Here is a 22,042-nt window from a genome sequence, read left to right as displayed (position 1 = left end):
CAATCATAAGCCTATCTAATGAATGCCCAAGGTTGCCATGCTGTGTAGGGACCGTATTCAATACATACATTCACTTAGATCACTTGCAAGCTCTTCCAAATTGAGTGGATTGTGGGATGACTTTTTTATGACATTTTAAACACTCCAAAAAAACCCATAGAACAAGAAAAATCACTCCTTTGGCTACCTCGAGTGGTATACTAGATTCCAAGAGTAACATTCAAGCTTTGGGCATCAAGAAAAGCCATGAGAATGAAGATGAAGCAAGAAGAGACCTTGCTGGTCATGGATTCCCTGTTCTTGCATGTTCAGGACAACACCATAGCTCTCCTCTTCTCTCCCCAAAATGCATACCCTAGACACACTTTACCTTCCTCTACTTAATCTTGCCAGTTTCTAAGTTGAACTCTAGTTGCATGCCCTTGGAAGCTCCACCTATGGTGCACCAGCTCTATCCCTACAGCCCACGCCCGCAATTTGCTATAAAAATCATGTTGATCTCCCTGTTCTTCACCTACATAATAAGGCATAATCCAATTGACTAAGTCACTAACAAGGGCATATACCATGTCCCGTGCTTAAACCTAGTAAACTTGCTGAACTCAGTGACTTCCAAGAAAAAATGAACTTAAAGAGTTATTGCATTATGTCATGTAACTTGACTTGAAGCTCCTGTAGACCAAGTATGTAAACCTACATGATCCATAACATCTCCATCTTTCACATTGTAAACATAAAATCCCATGACAACACCACACTGTAGATTTGTACTGTACACTGAAACGGTTAGATTAGTTGTTGCACAGAAAATCTAGATATAACAGCAAATAAAGCATGCAGTCACCTTTGAAATACATCCCTTCGAGAATTTTAACTCCTCGGTAGAGACCTCTACCCGTTCGTGGGAAGCTACCATCAAAGCTCAATATAACCACCACATAGACATAAACCTTGTCATCTCCTCCATGCCATTAGGATATCAAATCAGTCTCGATGACATGTACTATGTTGAAATTCTGATCACTCTTCTTCCTAGCCTTTTTTGGCCTACTCGTACCTTTAGTGAGCCACTTTTCCATGGATGTATGATGCAATATACAAAAAATATTCACTTTCTTCTCCATGGAAACATTTATTCTTTTTTCTACTCCATTTCCAACCAACACATCTTTGGTTAGTCTATAATCGTCCTTTAATGACCATAGCATATTGTTGTCTGAATCCACCATCGGTAGCCACTCTAAAATATGCACTAATGCCTTTGACATTAGCCAACCATTAGCCATGCTACCTTTAGGCCAAGCTTGTTGTCACACAAATCCCTTTAGGGTTTTCATAAAGCTCTCCAAGAAGATTATCCATAACGTATGGATGGGTCTCATAATCTCCACTTCATCTACGAGATGTACAAGGAGGTGAGTTTGTATCACGAGCATGCTCATGGGCAAGTACTTCTCAAAGAGACACACCGTTTCCACCATTCCCCACCTTGTGGATTCAATAGAGAATGTCTTGATCTCCTTCTATGAGATCCATTGCATTGAATTTGACAACCTATAAATCACCTGGAGTGAGGCACCCCATGATCGCGATTGGTAGTACAAATTGTCAGAAATGGAGAAGTATTATAAACATTGAGTAGACACTAAATAGCAAAATATTGAGGTTACTTGCAATTAAGGTCAAGAAAAACCTGACATATCTTATGCCAATCATGGATTTTAGCCCTGATTGTTGGTCGTCTTTAGAAAGAGCAGACCTAAGGGAATGCATCATACTTGTTGGGGTGCGAATAGACATGGTAATTTGCTTCACAATGCACTCTTCTTTAGTGGATAGGACCCAAGCAGCACGAGATAGTTGCAAGTGACCATCAATGCTCAATCGATTGTGACCAAAGTGCCTCCATCTTGCCTACCTCCTTCAAATCCATTCATGCCCTTGCAGTGTGTCTCTTTCCTATGATGTGGTCCCATAATAAGTTGTCCACATTCTTGAAAATATGCATGGGATCCAAAAAGTGGTTGGTCTATAAGTGGATCCAATATGGCAACTTGTAGAAAATTGAGAATTGTTTCATTCCTCTTGGATATCACTCATTGTGGACCATTTTCAACTAATACTAGGTATTCATTCTGCTGAAGGTGATCCAAGAAAACCTTCCCTTAGTTCATGAGCCTCCTGCAAGAAAGTGACATGTCCTTGATATACCATATTCTTCATGGTCTATGACTTTTGGAAGTTTATTTGTGGCCCACACAATGGGTATGCATGATTACATGAGGTAACCAGACTTGTTACAACACCCCTATCTAGTCTCAACACAAACTTGAATGAGCTATATTAGATATCATAAATGAGAATGCAAAACCCACTTATCTGAGCACTCCTTGAATATCAAAAAGTCATGCATGGTTCACATGTGAATGACTCATATATTAGCAGACCCTTGACCATCGTGCTTGCTCATGTCTTCCACAGTGACCCCTCCTCCTACAAAATCATAAGATCATCAACTAATGGATGGAGGTAGACATCCATGTTCTTAACTTTGTAGTGCCTAGGAACAAGGAAGCTAAGGATTAGGTGTTCTTTCTCCATAGAAAGCCATGGCGGATTGCTGTATTTTACAAGGACTATAGGCCACACACTGTGAGAAGTTGAGTGGAGACCAGATGCATTCATGCCATTAGCAAGATCGAGTTGAAGATTCCTTGGCTCTCATGCAAATCTTGAAAGGTGGAGTCAATGTGGCTCCATGCGCATGAGTCTATTGATATTTTTTGGACTCTATCTGTGGATCTATTTTACGCATTATATGTAGTTAAGCTTGCCATTCTCGACATGCAAAACATGTGACGTATATGTGGTATAAGTGAAAAGTTTCTGAGAATCTTTTGAGACATGGTTTCTCTCCCCCTCATTGTTTCTCTTACTCATTCTCTCTCTCTCCCTCCCTTCATATCTCATTTCTCTCTTACTCTCTCTCTTTGTTACCCTTCCATCCTTTCTCTCTCTCTTTCTCTCTTTCTCTCCCCCTTCCTTCATAATCACATTTCTCTCTTACTCTCTTTCTCTCTTTCTCTCCCCCTTCCTTCATAATCACATTTCTCTCTTACTCTCTTTCTTTGTTACCTTTCCTCATTTTCTCTCTCATTCTCTCTTCTTCTTCCTTCCTTATTTTCTCTCTCTTTCTCTCTCTTTCAATGCATCTCATTACAAAAAAAGAAAAAGAAAAAATAAAACACAAAAACAAAGCAAGAAGAGGCAATGTACCTACCTCAAAGGCTTAAGGATGAGTTCTTTTTCACCTCCTCTTCACAACATCCCTTCTTTTTCTCTTGCGTACTTCTCTCTCTTCTTTGCCTATGGTGCGGCGGCGATGACGGTAGTGGTGAGGAGCTCTCCTTCTATCTCTTTCCCTCTTTACCTCTCTATCTCTCAAGGCAATGATCTCTCTTGCTCTCTCTCAAAAATATTTGTGGAAAATGCCACACTTGGGTTTTCAGCCCTTTTTTTTCTTAGATTGGTGCCACAATTAGCATCGCTATTCGTCTTGCAAATCACCATCGTTATCACCCCATTCCTTTGTAGTAATAGAAATGCTATTAAGTTAAAATATCTCTCTGATTACCTCCCTATTTTTTTTAGAAATACTACTTGAAAAAGAAATGCTTGTGCTTGCAAATGGTGTATACAAGTTTACTTAATGTACTTAGGAAGTTTGATTAAATTGGATAACACCTTAATGTACCAAATTTATAATAGGATTTAAAAAAGTGCTAGACCTCCTCAAGCCTAGTTGCGGATTTCTTTACCGAGGAGAATTGGTTTTGCCACCTTGATGATTTCAGACCGACCCTGATAGCAAGAGGTTGCTTCGTAGGGGGATTTTTTAGTAGGAGGAGTTGAGGGTGACAAGGGTGCTATGGCTATAGTAAACTCTTAGACTCCTAAGAACCATCCAAACCCTATGTGACTCAGAATGGACTTCTTGAGGGCCTCAATGCTAGTAAGGGGTAGGAATCTTGGTAAAATAAAGACCTTAAGGTTGTTTTTTCATATAGGTGAAAGGTGAACACTTGTTTAAGATTCTCTATAAATAAAGAATTTGTATTTCAAAGGATTGTTTTCATTGTTTGTGTGTTGTGATTTAAGTTATGTGAATGAGCACTATGGCCAAAAGGAATAATTAAATAAGCTGATATTATTTTTTCAATATAAATAAGTTAGGTAAGTAGAAAACTAAAACTATCCAATTGAGGGAAGTGGGAAGGTGGGTTTCTTATAATGAATTTTCCCTAAAGTAGGATGGTCTCTATAAGTCAAGAGCTTCTTTACATTTTGGATTTGTATAGTATAGGAAACTTGGCCATATAGAAACAATTACCACATTGAATCTATATTATTTTAGGGGAACAGAGTGAGACTTTGTTCTATGGGTAGAGGGATCAATGTACTTATACTTCCCCTCGTTTCTTACTCTCCTTGAACCAAGTGCAATATAGGTCATCGAAAAATCTAGTACAAGCAGATATTCAAAGACTGATGCTAGGTAATTTGAATAGGTTACGTCCTTAGTCTTCTTAGAACTTGATATTCAAGTAGATTCATGTGGGAATGGCCACAACCTTCCATTGTGAAGTGGACTCTAAAGAGTTTAGGTAGTAAACATTGTGTTATTCAAAAGGGTACTGAGTGGCATTGCCTAGAAAATCCTATTGATGGTGGACCACTAAATCGTACCGCTAAGGATGTCTCAGAGTGGGCATGTCACAAATACATAGTAGCATCTATCTAACTAGTATTAATTATCAACTAATTTGATTGTACTAGATAGAAGCTAAATAGCTAGTAATATCTACAACTTGTGTAGCTATCGAATAAGAAGTAGCTATTAGTAATAGCTACATCTAGTACCTAGCTAGATTTTAGGTAATTATTGCTACCTAGCTACCTTGTCAGAGACTAGTAGTAGAAGCTAGTAAGTCTCTAGTAACATTCGAAATAACTAGCTGGCTAGTTATTTTTAATAGTCAAATTTATACTATAGTTTGTATGCAAAGAGGTATTAGGTAGTTAATACTAGTAGTATCGAGATAGAGTTCTAGGTAACAAAGAAAGTAGCTCAGGGGGTCCACCTTATAAAACATGTAAGATCCTACGTGAGTTCAAAAAAAGGATATTATATTTAGTAAATTTTATAGGATTATATTTACAAAAGAGATTTTTAAATTACAATTTGAAAAAAACCTGTAAGTTTAGTAAAGTAGAAAGGGTCATTTTAAGGCCTTATACCATGTCAAGAAAGGGTATATCTTAATATCCTTTGAGCACACGTTATATAGATGATTTCTTATAGGTGGACGAAAATAGCTTAACAAGATGGGTAAAATCATGGTTAAGTGATACCAAAGTAGTGTCATTGACATCACTTTTCTAAGAAAAATTATTCATAAAATAGGCTAGATAACTCAATACTATAGGTAAAATTTCAATGATATCAATTAATATAAGTAGTTCTAACACTTCTAGGCATACGCTTTAGAGCATACACTATCCTAAGAATATTCTAAAAGTAGTTTGATTAAAATTGCTAAAATAGTAGAAAAACAATACCACCTAACTATGCTTTTACCTAGATATCTTTGCAAATATGTTGTTAGCTACTAGGAGCTAAAGGTATTTGGGTAACTAGTAATAACTCGTAGGTATCTAAGTAGCTAGTTAGGAATAGGTTTCTTAGTAACAATTAGCTAGTTAGTATTAAATCTGTAATAGGCATGCAACTTTGTAACTAGCTACTATAAGATAGTTGTAGCTAATTGCTTAAAAAGTTACAACAAGATAGCTAGAAATAGTTAGTGATATCTATTTATAGCTAACCACTTAACAACAAGCTAGCTAGTAGTAACTAGTAGGCATCCACTTTGCTCACCATTCTAAGTAGCTATATTAACTGCATTAGTTTTAATACTAATTTAAGCTAATTGACTTTGCATGTTTACTAAGTTAAGTGAGTTTTAATACTTTTAATACTAAGTTAAGTGAGTTTGCATGTTTACTGATTATTAATCTTAAAATATAAATGATGTTTGTTGAAGACTAAGCTTATTAACTCAAACCTTGCAAAATGCCTTAGCAACAACTTAGTATAAACATGCTTACTACCCTTGACAAACCCAAGAAGCATGTCACTTTCTTAAGCCTAAAATGCTCAAAGGAACTCCAAACATCCATTTTGCAAAATATGGCTCCTCTCTATGCTCATAATCACACCACAATGATCTATTAGAGTTTCTTACCAACCATACTCTCATTATAGTCACACATCTAACAATTCCTATTAAAACAAAGCTTCTTTGGTAATGGTACGTTTATCACCCAAGTACAAGGATTTCTTACACTGAACTATACATAACCCTTTTGAACCTCTTCCAAAGCTTTATAACACCTACACAATAGGTGAAAAAATCTTTTTCTTTCCTAAAGTTGAAAACATAGAGGGAATTAATGCTTCCAAACCTCCCTATCTTCTTTTGGACTTTTTTTTTGGAATAGCACTCTCCATGAGAGGATGTTGAGTTAGTCTTGCATCCAACACCTTCATGTTGTGTTTCTATTATACTCTCAAGAAATCATTGGGAAAATATTTTCCCAACCCTCCTTTATCTTTAGAATAAATTCTCTAATTGGATTGCTAAACCACTTTCTCTTTTGACATTGGCAAACTTTCTCTCCTCTGAATGGTCTAAAACAATAAAGGATTTTCCCCTGATACTTTTACCACAGTGGGCTATAACTCCTCATTTAAGTCTCCCAAAGTCTCAATGGGGGAGAGGGATACCCCTTATAACCCACTACTTCATCTTAACATAGATGCCATTCATCAAAGACTCAACTACAACTACCAATAAAAGGGGTGCCAAAGGGCAGCCTCAATCCACTAATCTTGGTAGCTTGGGCAGGCCCCTACAAAAAAGAGTTGTTAATAGAAACATCATAGGATGCATTAATAGAAAAAGAGTTTACCATTATATGGAAGCCTCAATTTTTGTTTTGATTGAATCATTCTCAGCTAGTGTACCCACTATACTTAATACATATTTATCCAATATTCTTGCAATATTTGCATAATCTTTGTGCACGATTCATACATCATCTTCAATTAAAAGAATAATTTCTTTATTTTTCTTATTTTAAGAGCTTTGAAGTAGAAATGGCTTGGAGCCTCACTTTCAACATGCCATGTAGCTTTTGGTTTCACCTTTGCAGCATCAACTCTATTTTTTGCTTGGCAACAATTATATTCTTAAATTATTTGAGAAAACCAAAGAAAAATTGGACTTTTAGAATGAATAACAATAGTAGAAACAATCGGACTAGTTGGAATCCTTAAAGGCATACACCAATAGGTCTTTTCCTCCTCGATTTATTTCTCCCATACCCTCTCAAGAAGGAAATTATATTGCTTCATTTTAGTTATGCCAGTATGTGCTTGGGTCTACAATATAAGAGGAAGTATTAGCCTAATCCTCCTCACAACATTGCAATAAAAGAAATCATATAAAAATGAGACATTACATTTGAAAGGACATATTATCAATGACCCTTATAATAATGACACATTAAGTTTAAAAGGAAGTGCCAGTCGAAATCCAAGGAAATATTAGCCTAGTCCTCTTCACAACATTGTAGTAATAGGACTCTCATGAAAATGATACATTAAGACTGAAAGGAGGGGGACCCCCTCTCCATTTAGGATGAAAAATTATATTGTAGCAAAATGAAATAGGCTATTCATCAAACTTGACTAGGATACGTGAGTTTTATAACTCTTAAATTTGAACCACCATCCTATTAGATATGCTCAATGCCCCACCCTCATAAGGTGCCACCAATGATCCATGGTGCTCAAAGTTGTAAGGCCACAATTATGAGAAGAAACCATATGTGAGCCTAGATATTGGTTGAGTCTTCACTTGTATGTCAGATGATGTCTATGTGATCGGATGGCAAAAAGGTGACCGTTGTGGGTCTAATCTTTGGGTTAGATAGAGTAGTTAAGTTGGTAGTAACTCGAGGCACATTGCATCAAGTTGCGAGGTAAGGGAGTTATCAGGGGCTCCTATTTTGGGGTCTGGGGGCCATAGAAGCGGCCCTTGGCTAGGGTTCCCAAAAGGGCCAAGGGTCCCCTTGGAGGGGTCCACGAGCAGCGCCCCCGTCCCGTCAACGATAAAGGGAATATTCCCTGGTTGACTAGTGGAGGCTCATATGGTAGGTTGGTTAGGCCGACCTAATGCCTTCACGGGCTATAACAGCTAAACCCCTTCACAACCATCCATCATCTATCTTTCACCCATTCAGAGTTGTTCCAGCTAGCCCCAAGCTCTTGATCACCTATCTTTTGTCTTGATCACCATCTAAGCTTCACAGTGGAAGCACATAGGTGGATAGAGCTATCTTTGTATTAGTTGTTTGGAGCTAAGAATTTTTTAAATTCTCCTCTTATCTATTGTGCACTCTCTATCTCTTTCTCAGATTCTATTCGCTATGCCGTGTAATTTTTTACATGGTATCAAAGCCCAGGGGCCTCTAGGGATCGAAGAGTGCACAAGAGTCAAAACCTTCAACATCAAAGAGAAATGATGTCATCTTTTGAAAGCAGTTTTGGTGCATCAGGAAGTGGTGCAGGAGGTGGCACTGCTGTACCGACTATTCAAACACTAAGGATTCATCCACCAACCTTCAGTGAAGGCAAGTTAGATGGTACAAAATACACCTTGTGGAAGTTCAAAATCACAACTATCCTTGATTCTTATGAGCTTTTGGAGAATCTCCTGGGGACTGACGTAGAACCACAAGCTACCTTGCTAACCCATCAAATTCTAGTGTGATGATTCTTTCAAATGTAGATCTTCTATGAGCTTGGAAATGAAGGAATTGAAATGCATTGTGTGCCTTAGTTACAAGTTGTTCTGATAGTGTTATGACTTTGATTCAACATACAACCAAAGCATTAGAGGCTTGGAATGTACTGAGGAGTGAGTATGAAATGCAAAACCAAACAAGGATTCAAAACTTGGAGAATCAACTAGTTGCGGAGAATTTTGTTGAAGGAGAGATGACTGAAGCATTCATCACTCAGATTAAGAATCTGCATGACCAGATGGCAAGCGCTAGGATACAAAAGACTAGTGAGGAGCTAGCTCAGAGATGTCTTTGGATTTGTCCACAAAAGTTTGATGGACTAGTAATTGCCATTAATACTCAAGTGAGACCTCAAGCTTTGACTTTTGAGGAGTTTTGTGCATTACTGATGGAGGAGGAGTTGAGGTTGAAGGCTCAAGATGGAAGCAACAATCGAGATGCTGCATTCTCTGCCAATGCAAAAGGCAAAGGTGGTTCCTCCACCAAAAATGATGGTGATAAAAAGAAGAAGGGTGGTAAGAAGAAGTTTCAAGGAGAGTGCTTCTATTGCAAGAAGAAAGGATATGCAATCACATATTGTTGTGTCAAGAGAATGCAGATGAAAAGAATGGTACCCTTAAAAGTAAAGGGGTGCGAACAATTGTAGCTTCAGAAACAAATCAATTTTTTGACTCTCCAATGATTGCTACTCATTGTCATCCAATTGCACATACCGACTTTCAAATTCACGGAGCAAAGCTGTAGTAGCCAACCCTTTATTGGGCTTTTCAATCAAATCTATAAATGTATTTTTAGTTACCAATTCTGCATCTTCCAAGAAAAACTCTCTCTCAAAGATTTGTTAAAAGCTTCCCAATCAGCATCTCTTCTATTTAACTCATCAATTCGATCATGCAAAGCATGCATGGCCAAACATGAGAAATACCGAATCCATGCATACTACGGTACCCCATGAAACAACATTTTTTCTTCATACAGCCGTATGAAGACCGAAACATTTTGACCTTTAAACTGCTTTAATTCTCATCCCACTTCCTACAATGCATTCACAGCTAAGGAACCAAATCTTTTTGCTTCCTGCCGAGTTTGCATCTGTTGTTGTAATGACAACTGCTGCTGTTGTTGTTGCTGCAACAAAGCAATCATTTATTGTAAAGCATCACCACCACTTGAAGCTATAGAATCCCCCATCTTTACACACCTTTGCTGTCGACTTTCATGTTGGGTTCACCACTATCAAAGTGTTTGGGATCGAAAGTCTACTACGGGGGTAAGAGACAGCAGGGTGAAGGGAAATTCAAGGAGTGGAGTAGACGAAAGAGAAGGGGTTGAAAGAAATAGAAGATATGAAAGAATACTCGCAAAAAGAAATAGAAGACACAGAATAATACACACAAAATCTAAGCGTGTTAGTTTATTTCTCCATTATGAGAAGACAAATCTCTTATACACAAAAATGTACACAAAATAATGCATTTCTCTATGCTGCTCAGACTACTAACTGATGCTTCCATTGGCTCCAAAAGGGGGGTAAAATACTAGCACACCTGGCCAGAATTCTGCTAGATCACTCCTTCTTCATCTTCCACTTCAGAGTGCTATTCACTGCCTCAAAACAACGATCACAATGCGTGCAATTTTGTCCATCTCTCTTTTTACATAAAATCCTCACAGATTGTTGAAAGCTACATGCTTTCTTTTGCATGTCATCCTATTCTAGAAGTTGTCTATAGTTTTTGGATTTTTACAAGAGATAATATCTAAAATATCATAAATTGGCTACAATTGTCCAAAAAACTAATATGTTTGAACCATGGACACTAACACTAATGTCTAAAATGGCATTGGCTCTCTAGATCAATAAGAAAGCTGCACTTTAGAGTTTTTCACATGGTGTGGGCATAGTGGCACGACAACGTGTCTAGGTCTATGAGTCAACGAACATAAACACACATTGTCTAAGTTAGTGCTTAAACGTGGGAAATGCAAGGGGAGAGAGATAGATAGATAGATAGATATGAGAGATAAGTCTTTGAATGAACAAATATAAACACACATAACACCATATTGGAAAATATGGGAATTTCTCATAAGTTTGGGACACATGGTTAAATCTTTATATTTGTCATAACTTGAACATTATAACTCCAAATCAAGTGCTCTATAGCTCAATAGATTTCATTTTTCAAGCGCTTTCCAATGATAGGTCACATCATATGGTTTTGAGAAACTTATGAGGATGTTATCCCAGTGCCACCTTTTTAGTATTCAAAAAATGGGAATTGGGAGATTCCCAAACTCACTAATATTGTGTTACATTGTCTAAATTAATGTTCAGGTAGCATGGAAAATGCAAGGGAAGATAGAGGAAGAGATAGATAGATCTAGAAAAGTGTGTTTATTGAACTTTCCTCTATGTGTATGTGTGTGCGCTGTCATACTACTGCGTATTCGAGGTGTGGAATCCACCAACAAGTTGTGTGTGTGACATTTGTTACTTTGTGCATACTTAGACGTTGTGTTTTGCTCTGCTTGAATGTTTTGCCTTTAGTTGGTTCATGTTCAATTTCACAAAAGAGACAAGTGCTGTTTGGGAGTGAATCTAATATTTGTTACAAACAATTTAGAAGGAGAATGGACTATAAAATATGTGCTGTTGGACAAAGTCACAACTAAGAGGGCGAGGAGGATGCTACAAACATTCATTTTATGGTATTGAAAGCCACAGGTGCACGAAGACAACACCAAGTTTGGCTTGTGCAAATAAATGTATCTTTTGTTGGAGACATCATACCAACCCTATAGGAAAAACTTGGAAATGGAAAATGGATGATCCAAGTGAAATTGTTGAGGCTGCACTAGATCAACACATCAAGATGATTAAACAAATGAAAGGTGTACCAGGAGTCAAAGAAGATCGATTGACGGAAGAATTAAATCCTAAAAATTGTGCTCTTTCATTAGTGGGAGAATCCTACACTATTATATGGTTATGGAGGCTTCAATATCAGTATAACACCATCATTTAGTGTATCACGTATAGTTTTTGCTAGACATTGTGGGGGGGTACTTGCTTTTACAAACATTTGTGGAGGTGGGGAGTATGGTGAAGAATGGCACAAAGTAGGTTCTCTAGCCAACAAGCAAAACTATTTTGATGATTTTATATCATGTGGTGAATTCTTACTTAAAGAAGGGTACACTCAATCAAAGAAACTAGCTATTGAGGGAGGCATCGGAGGCCTTTTGGTTAGCTGGTTGCATCAATCAGAGACTGGACCTTTTGGGATGTTCCCTTGCTCATGTTGGAGTGATGGATATGTTGCGGTTTCAGAAGTTTACTATTGGGCATGCCTGGACTACTGATTATGGTTGCTCGGAGGAAGAGGCCACTTTTCTGTATGCTAAAATTGTTTATTGTATGCTAAAAAAAGGCCAGATCCCAACAATACGAAAAGCATCAATCCAATCTCCCTCCTCATTGGAAGGGGCACAGAGGTGAAAGAATAAACAAGAAAGAAGAAGGAAGAAGGGATTTTGATGGTTTGGAAATAGTAGCTGATAAAAAGGACACACAGTTCGATCAGCTTTCTCGAGTGATTGACAGATCTCAGAGCTCTGTCTACCTGCATAGGCTAAAAAGGGTGTGATCGAATTTGAAAAGGGAGAAGAGGGGAGAAAGTAAAGACATATGATCCTATTATTGCAAGGAAGGCTGTGGATTGGATTAACAGTGAGAGCAGGCATGCTTTTGAGGATTTAAAAGAGTTCGAAGAGTTGGAGCAAAGGTAAACATTTGATGCTCGTGGTTCTACAATGCCTTCAGGGCTAGCTCCGTTTGTCATAAGGAGGTTCACTTTACCTTACTTGCACCGTTGTGCATTGCTTGAGTGGCTGCTCTTTAGTGCACTTGCTGTTGAGGAATTTAAAGGGGAGAAAAAGCAACGAAAACAGGCAGTAGAAGGGGTATGTTTGATGATCATCAATCATTGCAGTGAAAGCGCAGATCGATGCTGCTGCAGCTGCTGCCGCACCTAATAATTGCATATCACCCAAAAGCAATACAATCTTCTCATCGCAGACAATAGCAACATAGAAACCCTCTGAGGGCTCAGGTCCACTAATATATTTCGCAGAGCTAAGATTCCAAAAAACCTCTACCTTCTCGCTATCCACTGAGATGCTTTTGGAATCAACCCTCTTCCAAAAGAGCCATGGCCTAATATCAATTTTGCAGACATAATCATTGATACAGTTATCAATACCCATGTTGAAACCCTGGCCTAAGAAATTCTTACACCAAGTCACTGATACAGACTGGTAAGATCCTGCCATCACTGTCTGATAAAGGCAAATGACTGAATTTTGTGCAGTTCTAAATCCACCTGACAGAGTGTCTAGATGAGGATTACTAAGATCCCCAAAACAGGACGGAAAGGACTCCGGCATACTTAACTTGTTTACCACAGATGATAGCACTTCATTATTGGGACTCAGCTAACTGAAAGAGACAAGCAAAGGAGACAAGGAAGTATTCTGAATAGGTGGAGGTTATCAGAGCCTACCTCCCAATGATTAGGACAAAGTGACTGCTTTTGTTGAACAGACACAATCCATTGAAAAACAGGCGGTAGATGCAGCATAGTAGCGGATTGTCAATGTTTCTTCCCCATTCAATACAGCCAAGGTGTCAGTAGCCAACTCTGGCTTGTTTCTCACAAGAGCTCAGTTGGATACTTGTAGAACTAAGATCTCCTATGTTGTGTCTCCATCATCATAGGGCAACTTAGGAAAAATCTTGTGCCTTTGTATTTCTGGCTTCCTGCACAAGAAGCCTGACATGTAAGAAGGAGCTTCAAAGATCCATACGATCATTATAGCGGAAGGATCTACAAATGCTACAGAACTAAATCAGGTGGCCTAAAATCAGTGCACTAATCAGATTGGAATTCATCTTGCATTTTGTAAATATCTTGGCAATAATACAATTGTTACTTGGCATCGATTTCTCGTCTTGCTTATTCACATGATTGATCTTCTATCTTGAAATTCGTCAAGGTCCTATGTGGTCACGACTTTGCTTTTGAAAACCCTTCGACATCGCGCGCGCGCACGCGCGCGCACACACACACACACACACACACACATGGAGAAGTGAGCTACCCATTAGTTGCAATGGTGGCCCTAAGGCTATTAAGCATGAGAAACCAAGATAGTGTGCAACATGAAAATTATGTGCTCCTCTGCACTTCTCCAATCTTTGGAAGAATCTCGACAAAGATTCATCGATTAGCTCTACCACCCAATGATAAGCTCCAACAACACCATCCCAAAGCTGACAACATCGAGTTCAAAGATCCCTTGCAATAGTGGGACAATCACAACATCAAGGTTAGTTTTCCCCAATATATTTTATTATGAGTCATGACATACTCCACATCTACAAAACATGAAATCTTGTGAGCTCTCATAGGGACATGGCTTTTTCTTTTGCCCCTCTTTAACCACCGACCAATGCAAGGTCTCCAATTTTCAAGCACAAAGTGATAGTAGATGCCTTGTGGTTGGATTGCTAGTACAATCTAGCCTAGTTCTTTGAAGAGGTCAAAAATTTTGAATCAATGTCTACACTTAAATAGAGAGAAGGGGAGCCTCAAGAGGAAAATGAGCTGTCTTTCCAAAGGAGACTACTCATGTTGTGGGACTAATGAAGGCTTGTGCAAAGAAAAAGGATCTATTCATGGGCACAAGGCTACATGAGGACATTTGAAAAAGAGGGTTTCTTAAAAGAAGCCCCTATGTTGCAAGCACTTTAATAACTATGTATGCTAAATGTGGTGCTCTTGCAAAAGCATAACAAATTCTTGACAAATATATTGTTCATGATGGATTCTCTTGGACTGCACTGATTGTTGCAAGAAATGCACAAAATGGTCACGGATGATGAAGCTCTAAAATGCTTTGATAAGATGTGGCATTACCTTTCTCCATCTCAAAGCCAACATGGGCCCATAACTAGCATGACCAGCACACATAGGGGGAGTTGGGATCCATGCGTGTATTTATCCACAACCCACTACATGGGTGCCATAATATCATCTTGCTTCATCACGATTCATAGCAAATACCCCCTCTCTCTATACGATAATCAACCCATAAAATCCCTCTCTCAAAATTAGAAAAAATGAATTAAAACATTTCTCTCTCTCTCACACACAAACATATACAAACACACACATACCCCTCTCTTCTTCCCTTTTTTTTTTCCGTAAAGTCAAAACCTTAATGGCTTATGAAAGCCATTTATATAGCCTTCTGTGTGTGTGTGTGAATCCATGGGATGGGGATGGAATGATCAAAACCTTAATGAATTATGAAAGCCATTTATTTTACCTTCTTAAGGTTGTTTTCAAGCCATGTCTTCCCATTCTTCTCAACCTCCTCTTCAATCTCTAGTGCTCCCTCTTTCCCAATTTATGATGCTTGCTTCAGTTTGATCACCTCATCCTCTGTTTCTATTGATGGTTGTTGACCTTGTTCTCTCCTCATGGTGGTGCTTGATGTTGATGATGGTGGGGATAAAAGAAATAAATAAAATTTTATTATTTTTCTTCATTCCTAAGGTTTTACTCCTCTTTTCACTAGCCCCACATTCACACCCATTATGCTGCTTTGTACACCCGCACTTGTACTTTACTCACTTTGGCCTTTTAGCTTTTCAAGAAAGAGTCCTTGCATGATTCAAGAATATGGTATTGTGACCAAACATTAATCAAATCCTTGAAAAAATATATTTTGATTGCCCAACTCCATAGAACATTACAAAACAACAATTCTTTCCAAAAAATATATAGCCCTTATCCTTTTGAAAAAACTTTATGTAACCATATCTTAACCTATCCAAGTGTTTTATTACCTTGCAATGATGTTAGTCTCTTCCCCTTGAGAGGGATTAGGTCTAAGAAATTTAAGGGTCTAACTAGTCAAGGGTTGCTTTAGAGCTTGTTACTCTAAATCTTCAAGCCCCCTAGTTCTATTATGGATGTTTAGTCTCTAAGAAAGTATCTTTTTTCTCAAGTTAGTATTTTGGAGGTATTTTGCAAATTTAATGATTTAGTTAGTATTTTGGAGGTATTTTGCAAATTTAATGATTTTAGGGTCCTAATTCCCCCTAGTATGCAAGGTTTTGTAATTGTAAAATCAAATAAGCTCTCGAGTTATTGTTCACTTTCATTCTCCTTTTAGTGAAGGCTTGAGAGTTACTGGGAGATTGGTAGACTAGTAGTAAATACTTATGAAAATACAAGAAACAAATAATTGTGAGATAGGTTTAGGTTTTCTATCCATGGTAGGTTTGCATTGGATCTAGGCACACCTTGTAATAATATGATTTATCAATGAGATTTGAATTAAACACCCCATGCTCATCACCTATCATATGGGTGGACCATTTACTTTGGTATGTATTCTAAAATCTTGCCAATCTTTTCCATTTTTTCATTCAGATGAGTCAAGCATTTGATTTTATTAGATGGGTATTCACCATCTGAGTTGAAGTATGCTAAGCTCTTATCATATATTATTTATTCCATTCTGTTATGCTGGAAGTCGTAAAAAACTTATACTATGCACCATCAACCGCATCACACCTTCCCAAGATCCAACTACCAACACCATTGAATTAATACTAATGCCACAATAGGAGGATATTGGTAATAAAATAATATTTTCTTTAGTATTGTTAAGTAGAAGTTCATAATTCAACAAGAAACTAAGGCAATACAAGGGGACCATGGACATGCAAGATTTTTATAATGCATTGGTTAATTCTAGAAATTTTAAACAGATAAGATTTCTTAGCAAAAGAACCAATAAACGCTTCAAGTTTCATTACTTAAACCAAGAAATAAAAATGTTCATTCATATTAGGTTTGCTAATAAAGGTTTTGATCAAATGAAATTTTTTGAGAGATGACTATGGATGTTGGTTTGCGACACAGTACACTTAATTAATGGATTGCATTTAGATTGAAATACACTAGTAATATCAATAAATTTGTATACAAACCTCTGGAGGTTTTGAAAGAACTATTCAACATCTAGGAACAATATATTTGTAAAACTTCTAAAAGATTTCAACCCTCTTGCAAGTAAGTTAAGGAATTTGGCTCACATGTGATCACTGAGAATGTACGCACCATCCCTTTTGGAAATCAAACTTTAGAAAAGATATAAATCATATGCATATCCCCTTGAATCCCTTCAAATGAATTGAAGAACTCTGGGCTCAATGGTAGACCCTATATCAAATGTCAAAAATTTAGATATTCCACCATGAACATAGAAGCTGCATTTAATAGAAGATTCCCAAGACACAAACAAAATTAGAAACCTTGGTTCCTAAATAACCAACTTCTTGATGAACTGCAATTTGTAACTGGGCATATTTTTATCTCAACTCTAGATAAAGCTACCCAAGCACCAATTTTTATGTGTAAAAATTTGATCATGTTAGTAACCCTTAAAAGGATTCATGGACCTAAATTTAGTAACATTGATATATATCTTTGCTTATTGGATTCCAGTTTTTAAATAAGGAATTAGGGTTACTTATGGTCTCAAACACATTTATCCCCTTTATCAAGTTATATAAGATTCATAAGAAATCATTGAGGTGGATTGCCAATGCTCACAACCATTTTTTCCTTAGTTACGTCTTTTGTAGGTGGATTGCCAATGCTCACAAAACTATAATTTTTCCTGAGTCACATGTTTCTTAGCAAAAGCCTTTCAACCTTTGGAGATAGCCATTTGGGAATTCACTAAGGAATTACAAAATAGTGATTACTTTTTCCAAGTATCAAACAAACGCCAAAATCAATATGATATTCTAATTAACTTGCTTGAGTCTATTGAGCCTCTACATACTTTTGATATTACCTCATGTTATGAAGTTATCTCACATGAAGGTAAAGATAGTCTTATTGAATCAATTTATGCACTGGTTAAATTTGTTAAGAAACTTGGGTATTCAAAAAATCTAGAAATCAATAATGCTAGTTAAGAGAAACAATGATTTACCAATAGGTATGGAAACTTTCATAAAACTCAATAAGGAAATGCTTGATAATTGCTTTATCTAAGTTGGAAAAACTATTAAACAACAAGTCAAAGGAATCCCAATGGGATATACATGCTCTCCCCTTTGGTGCAATATGTATTTATGCTTCTTCGAAACTAAATTTGTCCAATAATGATCTAAGTTTAAAAGGTTTTTAGTGACCGTCTTGCTGCAAAATCGTGAGATGAGCTATAGCTAATAGTGCTAGTCGGCATCATCATTGTGGAGGTTGCTAGGTTTCCAAGGCTCTCCTATGCATGTAAGGATATTATTAAGTATGTACATACCTCTAGCTTCATAAGCAAACCACATTAGTGCACTTGTATTGTCAACAAATACCTCCTTGCCCAAACAGACACACATTCACTCACACTCAAGAACCATAATAACAACAGTCCCGCATTACCATTGTAACATAGAGTTCCCATTTGATCAAGTGACTTCAACTACCCGCATCCTCCTTTATGACTAGAGAGCCTTATTGTAGGCATTGAAGGTTGCATAGCAATGTTAATAGATAGGAAAAAACTTGTGGATGAACCCCATAGTGAGATACTTGTTGGAAAGAAACCTTCCAACTATAGTAGCCAATGATGCTAATAGGACACTCCATGAATGCTTGCATGCATGTTTCCAATGGCCAACCACATCAAACCCAAATATGCCCTTTGATTACAATCATATATGGACACAATCATCAAGTAGGACCTATAGATATGTTTGAAGGTCTCAATAAGAATAATGGAACTTACATGTAGAAATAAAGGGGTAACCTATTAATGCTCTAGTTAGAAACATGTTATTTCCAGACTATGAAATTAAGCATTGGAATTGAAACTCAAGAGGTCACACAAGGAAGACTAGTGTAAAAGAGATGTGATACAAGAATTTTCACATTTATTCCATATTTAAATCCCTTCCAAGAATAATCAATAAATCAGGAGCCTTAAATTGGAAATTATGCTAGGAATTTTCTTTTCACTTAGAGATTAAATACTATTTAGATGACATATTATTTTGTTCATGGAGCCCAAGCAAGGTTTGGTTAAAGATACAAGGAAAGTTGAAATCGTGAAAAGGGAGAACTTTTCCCAATGTTCATTTGCAAAAGGGAACCTTTAAACCCTAGAATGGATCCTTCAAAAGGGATCCTAGTTTATGGATTAGGAATTAGGTGGTAATAGGTAAAGAGACCCTAGACTTGGAAAGATAAGAACTCAAAAGCAATGGAAATTTCAAAGAGGAAGTGTACATCAAGTACAACTAGTTATTCCGGACCCAAGGCCTAAGTCCCTTTCAAGAGAGATAGATTAAGGCTAACCTTAGGTTCATGACAACTTGAAAGTTGAACATGACCTTATGCTAGATGGCTATTTGCTTATATTTATTTGATGCATGGATTTACATAGAAATAATTGCTTGATGCATTGGAACACTATTTGATTCTTGTTATGTATTTTGCTAAAAGATATTGTATCCATACAAGAGGATTTTGAGGGATGCTCTTGCCTTCCCCCAAAGTCAGCTAGCCATCAGGCTCCCTCACTAGGAGGAAATTGTTTGCTTTGAGTGCTAGCACCAACACCAAACATGGGAGGTCTCTCCAACACTTGTGCCATGCACGGCTAGCTGAATAAAATGATTGAACAAACTCAACAATAGACGCACCAACATCATTTGATGCGCCATCAATTAAGGTGATGAATAAATAAGCTACATGGGACATTGGTAAGATTTTGGTGGTACTTGAGGCCTCCATGATTATGATATCCTCTCTTATTGCGAGTGAAAAGATAGTTGGGCTCTAGCAAGTAATCTTTTACTCTTGCTTAGAATGCAAGTGGAATTCTCGGTATCAAATGACCAAATTCTAATGGTAAAGAATATGGCAGTTTTTTCTATTAATTAAAACTTTGTGCTGGCCAAATTTGAAGATTAGATTAGATCCATGGGTAGGGAAAATGAAGAAGCCACATATGTTACAAGTAGATTCAAAGTTTCCTCTTGATGAGTCACTAATAAACTAGCAAAGGTTCCTCTTGAGTTTATTTACTCAAAATCTCAACTATTACATGATGTATTAGGATGAAAATGACAAAAAAGCTAATAATATTTTTGCGTTTTAGTCAAGTTTCTATAAATTACCCATTGATTTTGATTATTTCATTGATTTGACTTTTAAAAAAATGGCATCCAAGCACAATCTACAACCAATAGTGCCATTAAACTCTAGAAAATAAATTCCTCAAACCAATAGACTTTGATGATGAAGGAATTAATGTAGAAACAAATACTCAATTTTAGATCAAGATGATGGAGGATTTCTTACATATTATCGGTACTAATGATGCTAACTAATGCATGATTGCATGCCTATGTCTAGACACACACACACACACTCTCTCTCTCTCTCTCTCTCTCTCTCTCTCTCTCTCTCTCTCTCTCACATTGTGTGTGTGTCTCTAAACTCAATGAATCTATGAATAGCCTTAACTAGTAATAATGGCTACTTACATGTCCCCCATGTTTAACATTTTCAAGACTTATAGCACCATATTTGCTATACGATTGTGACATTGGATCGTGGGTCACTTACACCAGCATATCTGCTCTACGATCGGATGCATTGAATAGCCTACATTCCCTCTTGGTTTTGGAGTTTGAGTATATGCATGAATAGGGAAGGAGGTTCCAAAATCTAGTCGCCTTGTGTTGCTGGCATTAGAAAAGCCCATTGTTTAAACCTGGCCTCCTTGTTCCAGCATCAACAAACCTGTGAGTGTGAACGTTCGTGGAGGCAGAGCCATCCACGGAGCATAGATTCAGCTTGATCATCCATGGACTCTGGAGCCATAAACCCTTGAGCCTCAATTGCACATGCGCCTTGCCTGATCAATGATCGTGCCTCCCCAACACCAAGATTCAGTCACACATGAACCCATGTTTATCATGAAGTGCTGCTACCTTGTGAATGAATCAAGGCCCTTCATCTTTTGCCATGTCTTATTCTCATTTTGCCATTTGTGTCGTCATGGCTTTTGCCATTTGTGTCGTCTTTTGCCATGGCTTATTCTCCTTTCGCCCTTTGTCTTTTGCCATGGCTTATCCAAAATTTCACTATGGTTGGTTGCTTAGGCTCACAGTTGTGGTTTAATGCATTTCTTTAATGTTTGTCTATCCTAATATATGACATTGTTCTCTAGGGACCCTTTGCTATTCAGTACTACACACAGTATGTTGCAGTTCTATGCAGGCCTTTGATGACATAATCCTCTTCATTCTCAAATTCGTAGAATCTATATCATGATTTGACTTTTGATAAGCTTATTGTTGTTTAAATGGTTTCTACATATGGAGTTTCACTTTGCTTATTGTCTATTTTGGGATATTGCTCTCCATCACCCTTTATGCAATATCTGCTAACATTACCTCTCAGCAAAGTGCACTTAGTTTTATGGTTGATGGAATTAGTCCATGACTCCATGCCTGATAGGACAATAAACATGGACAATAGGGTTGTGGCCTTTGCATTGCTAAATTATTTCCCTCCACCTCTCAGGCTGCTACTAGGTTGTCCATCAAAAAAATCTTGAAGGAAAGAAATCTGGATTGCTGAGTGGATACCCACAAGTTGATGAGGAAGTGGGTGCTGTCGATCCCACTTCTGTGAGGTCTTACTACACATCAGAAGAAGTTGGAGCAGATGGTTACCTGATGCAAATTATTTAACAAGTAAGAAGTTTTGGATGTGTCTTAAAGGTGCGCATAATCATTTTTATGCCTTTCCTGATTACATTTTCCACATGTAGGTGGTTTTGGGAGAAAATTTTGTAACATATGTACTTTATTGGACCTGTATATTTCTGAGGTATAATTTTGTTGATGTGGTAAGTTGTTTCAGGTTTGCTTGATGTGTTGTTCTTATTAAAAAGTAATTGGTTCACTCTGTTTAGAATGATTGTAATAAAAATGATAGCATATGTTAGGATC

The sequence above is a fragment of the Lygodium microphyllum genome, chromosome 30 (assembly GCF_053477565.2).
Source record: "Lygodium microphyllum isolate KBCC chromosome 30, Lygodium_microphyllum_v1.1.10, whole genome shotgun sequence".
In the NCBI taxonomy this organism is placed as follows: domain Eukaryota; kingdom Viridiplantae; phylum Streptophyta; class Polypodiopsida; order Schizaeales; family Lygodiaceae; genus Lygodium; species Lygodium microphyllum.
This window is presented reverse-complemented; position numbering follows the sequence as displayed.